This window comes from Scylla paramamosain, chromosome 18 (assembly GCF_035594125.1).
Source record: "Scylla paramamosain isolate STU-SP2022 chromosome 18, ASM3559412v1, whole genome shotgun sequence".
Classification (NCBI taxonomy): domain Eukaryota; kingdom Metazoa; phylum Arthropoda; class Malacostraca; order Decapoda; family Portunidae; genus Scylla; species Scylla paramamosain.
In genome coordinates, this window is record NC_087168.1 from 11,247,150 (window position 1) to 11,252,149 (window position 5,000).

Below are 5,000 nucleotides of genomic sequence, written 5' to 3' on the forward strand. Positions count from 1 at the left end.
TCAGAGCCATTGTAGAGGCCAATCTTGGAGTTTAAGGGAAAATACTCGCACTTTAACTACTGCTCTTTGCACCATCAAGGTCTTTTCCTCTTTTCCTCTTTCATCCGCAATAGCAGGAAGGATTGAAAGCGTTCAGCCAAGCCCCAGGTTAAATGTTTTCCTCCTCGCATTACATAGTCGTTCTGGGACAGTGGCACCGTAATGAAATAGCTCCAGATCTGAAATAATTATTTGTGGATTAATATATGCCGTTTAGAAGAGACATATTCGAATCTATAAAGTTTTCAAGGCATCGTTTGGATAAGTGGCTATACCTTAGTATGATTTCATGGAATTTTATGAAAAAATATGAATAAAGAATTAAGAATCCTGGCAGTTACAGACAGAGAGAGAGAGAGAGAGAGAGAGAGAGAGAGAGAGAGAGAGGATATACATAAATGAACATGTCTTATATTTGCAAAGTGAAATCGAGTGACCCCTGAAATATGGACGCTCAAAGGTATTGAATTATGAGTATCCTTCCTTTAACTGATAATGGGATACCCACTCGTGAGATGACGCTCGGAATTTTTATTTATATATTTTTATTTTTATTTTTACCGAGTGGTGTTAATTTACTGAACTCCAGTATTATTGTTACTTCATTACAGTACATTAATCATACGACGCGAAATAATTAATATCATGATTGATATTGCTCTATTAATGCGGCATTCGTAACCAGCGCCAGTATTAATCAAGCTATCGGTTAACTGAGAGAAAGAGAGCAAATCTACTGCTGGGAATAAACTTCGCGTGTGTGCTCTGAGCGTTTCTTAAATTCGCAGTATCTTTTTGATAGAAGGACGAAGCTAAAACTGTAGCTCGTATTCCAGATATAGACAAACCGGACTATTAGAGAGAGAGAGAGAGAGAGAGAGAGAGAGAGAGAGAGAGAGAGAGAGAGAGAGAGAGAGAGAGAGAGAGAGAAGGGGGCTTGGTGCCTGTGGGGGAAAACAATCGTCAGTGCGGGAGAGTTGGATTGAGTTTTGAATATTCAGCAACAGTTGTTTTTTTTAGGTTCATATGCTATTTTTTTCCACCATTTTGAGTGATGAATGTTTGATTTCCATTAAAGTCTGTGAAATCGGGAGGAAGGTGTTTGTTTCGTGATGCAAATTTACTTTTTTTATTTTTTTCGCAAATTAAACTGCAATCGTCTCTCTCTCTCTCTCTCTCTCTCTCTCTCTCTCTCTCTCTCTCTCTCTCTCTCTCTCTCTCTCTCTCTCTCTCTCTCTCTCTCTCTCTCTCACTGAAAAGAGACCGATAGAAAGAGGCAACGCAACGATTTTCTGATGTCCTATTATTATTTTAAAGTTGTGGCGGTAAACTTTTCCCTGCTATTTTCACTGAACGCGGGACTTCCAGACCAGAAAAAGAAATACTAAAAAATGGTTGCAATGTATAATATTCTGGAGCGAAATGAGCAAAATTGTGGTGAGTGTAGGACTTACGCCGCAGAGGAAGGCAGGCAAACGTGAATATTTCTTACTTCCTATCCTGTCGTTATTTTCTACCCTCACTCATTTCGTTTGTGAAAAAGTGAATATATCCGGAGATACTGTCAGAAGTCACTGGGAGAAAATGGACACTGAAATGCTGAGTTCCTTGTAGACATGATATGCAGTTTAACGTGGAAATTGATACCGGGTTGAGTTACTAAGAGAAAGAAATATCGGTATGTTAATTACTGTGAAAAACGGATACCGGGATGTTGAGCCACCTGGAGAAAAGAATACCTACTGGGAAGAAGGCACACCGGAATGCTATGCTACTGGGGAAAAGCGATGCTGGGAAGTAAAGTTAGTAAGAGAAGAGATGTGGGGATGTTGAATTACTGGGAAGGATGGTATGCCGGTATGTATGATATTGTATATAGCTGTAGGTGTGCAGGGTGGGAAAGAGGTCGTGGTATGAGTCAGGGGAACTGTTACAGTGCAGTGGGAGGGAGCTTGGTGAGGGGATTTAGGAAAGAAATGGTGTTGAAAAAAGAGATGTAGATACCTGTATGAATGGAGTTGGAAGGTCTGTAGGACTGTGTTGTGTGAGGTGCTTCTGCATGTGCTACACTCTTGTGTTGAGGTTGTTTGGAGTTCATGGTAACGTTATGATGTACTTGTTAAATGCCGAGAACCACTGGACGTGACTTAATTGTTTAATGGTATTCTTCAAAGCTCACTGGGCTGTGCTAATGCCCTTACGTGACTCATATGTTACTCATCCCTTATGATGAGAACGCTAATGTGGCTTTTTCGAGTGGGGGAAACTGCCTAAGATATATTCCTAAGATATTCAGTCTATCAGTTGGTAAAATTATTGCCATGCTTTCATACAAGTGTCTGAGGCTGCATTAGCGTTGATGATGGTGTTAAGACTTTCGATTATGTGAATCTGACGTAACATTTAAATAATAGTGCATAATGAAAACGTGATCTAATTTTGATTTACTAGATGAAGAAATATCCATCACAAAGCAACATGACACTTTAGTGATTCCTTTGTTGTATGCAACAAAAGACGAGAGGGAAGGTACAGCAAAAAAGCACCTCAACCACTCTACTCGATGAACGGTGCAGCTTCGCACGCCTCTTTGCAGTTTGTCTTGTACATTTTGTGCAATTTCCCCTTCCAGAAACTTTTTAAATTTCTCCTGCAGCTTTAACTAGAAGATGAATAGAAAGCTGTGTTGTCAAGAAAAATTAATAAAGAAAAAAAAATAGTGCTAAACACCATCTGCTTGCATTATATTCATAGGTTGTAATGAGTAATGTGTTAGAAAAAAGGAACTTTATAAAAAATGTTCCCTCCCGCCTTTGATGTATCACACTGTCATCACGGGAATTAAATGTAACACCTCTTGACGAGCATCCCTTTAGCCAGAGCGTGGTCGTGAAGGAGCAGCGTGCGTTAGTTGAGATAGCTTTTATCTTTATAGTGGCACCTGTGACATCTATTGAGTCCTTTGTTATCCACCTTATCTGGCACATAGGAATCCTGCTACATAGGTAACACGTACCGCTGTTGGCTGCACTCTATTGGGAGATATTGGTATACCTATTTTAATTGTGGGCCTTCTCGAAGCTCGGATTGCATGGCTTGTCTACATCCACGCGATGGATGCCACGGGGCGCCATTCTCATCAATGCATCTATCATCTTTGTCATGAACAGCTTTCATAGTCCACTGCAAGATAAACGCCTGACTCATCTTGTGCTCCAAATCTTTCTGTTGTGGTACTTATAGTGTGCTTCACTCAAACGAATTTCTCAATAATATGATACTTCAGTTTGTCATGTGATTTCTTTCGCTTCTCTGTCCAGTTTCATTAATTTTATCCATGAGATCGCTTATTAATGTCTAATAAAACCTTTTCAGAAAACAGAACACACACACACACACACACACACACACACACACACACACACACACACACACACACACACACACACACACACACACACACACACACACAAATGAATATATCGAATATCAACAGTAGGTCCGTAATTAACATGTTCGCGCAGTAATTATTCGCGTACTTAACTGCATAGCTAATGTAATCAGTTTGCGTCAGGAACTTTGCTTATCTCCAGTTCGCACACACACAGTGCTCTCTCACACGCACACAATGTATCAAGAAAACAACATTATCATGACACCACACCACGCTGCTAATCTCGCCCTCAAAACAAGATATGTGATCGGGATTCTAGGGAAGACTTCAGACTCATATATTATTAATCAATAAAAGCAGGAGATAAACTGAAGTGAAATTAGTCTTCACGTCTACTCAGGAACTGGCAATTCGAGGAGGATAAAAGGATGACTTGTTTTGAGAATTTGAGGCACCAGTGGGGATTTAGCGAAGGGGACGAGTGCAGGGCAGGAAAGTTTTTAAGCGTCAGGCATCAGAGTGGATGACGTAAGGAGGAAGGAAGGATCCCGGAGGAGGGGAAAAAAAAGCCTTGAAGGTTCGTGAAAAGCAAGAATAATGGCCACGTGCTGGAGAAGGACGGTGGGCGTTGATAAATTGCAAAGAAATAAAAAAGACTGAAGGAGATGAAGAAGAAAGAGGAAACTGATGCATAGCGTAGATAAGATTCAAGCGAAGAAAAGATTACATACTATATTAGGAAATACGTACTACACACCCCGTAACTTAACCATTTCACTGGTTTTTTACATCGTCTCAGTCACAAATCATTCTAACACATTTCTTTTTTATTCTTCAGCAACATCTAAGCATTTTACTGACCAGGTATTGAAAAATTAAAAACTTTTAATATAAATTTCTTTCTTGTAGATGCCCGTGAAAATTATTCTCAATGCGTTTAATGCTATGAATTGTTGTATATCGCAGTAAAATTAATAAAAGAAAACTGGAATTCTCATCATATTCATATTACCTGACAAAGATACAGTGTTCCTTACTCACCCATCCAGGTGCTGTTGGTGATGATCTGCAATATCCTGGCGGGGTCCATGGCGAAGGAAGTAACTGGAGGCAGGAATGAACAGTCTTGAGTGACACGGAGGCGAGGCGTCAACCCTTACTAAGGAGTGGTCTGGTGCTCCACGAATCCTCAGTGTCTTATCTCTCTCTCACTGCCGTCACACGTGAGTACCAAATCGTCTTTTTACTGTCTTTTTCCTCTTACAGTTCGGTTACCTATTCGCTGTTTGTGTTTGAATTAGTGTTTCTGAAGCGGACACTAAGTTTGCACAGAATTATATACGGCACTGGCTTCATTCACTTTTCTTTGCTTTACTTTCCTTACCTTTCCTCCCTTTCCCTTCTCTCCCTTTTATCTCCATTTCACTCTCCACTCCTTTCCTCATTTACCATTTTTATCTTCTCTCATTACCTACTCTCCTTTTTTTGTACCCTTCACCTCTGTGTTCCCATTCTACTCTATCATTCATCCCTTCCCTTTCTCCTTTCACTCTTTTATCCCCTTTTC

At 40.2% G+C, this 5,000-nt stretch overlaps 2 long non-coding RNA genes across 2 annotated transcripts in view; one reads left to right on the top strand and one right to left on the bottom strand.

Moving 5' to 3' along the window:
- The window catches only part of LOC135109096 (uncharacterized), a 76,780-nt gene that overhangs the window by 23,413 nt on the left and 48,367 nt on the right, over positions 1-5,000 (top strand). Inside the window, exon 3 of the long non-coding RNA XR_010272574.1 lies at positions 4,483-4,656. This is a non-coding gene — a long non-coding RNA (uncharacterized LOC135109096). The remainder of the gene's footprint in view (positions 1-4,482; positions 4,657-5,000) is intronic.
- The window catches only part of LOC135109098 (uncharacterized), a 41,848-nt gene that overhangs the window by 1,913 nt on the left and 34,935 nt on the right, over positions 1-5,000 (bottom strand). The window contains exon 2 of the long non-coding RNA XR_010272576.1: positions 4,475-4,715. This is a non-coding gene — a long non-coding RNA (uncharacterized LOC135109098). The remainder of the gene's footprint in view (positions 1-4,474; positions 4,716-5,000) is intronic.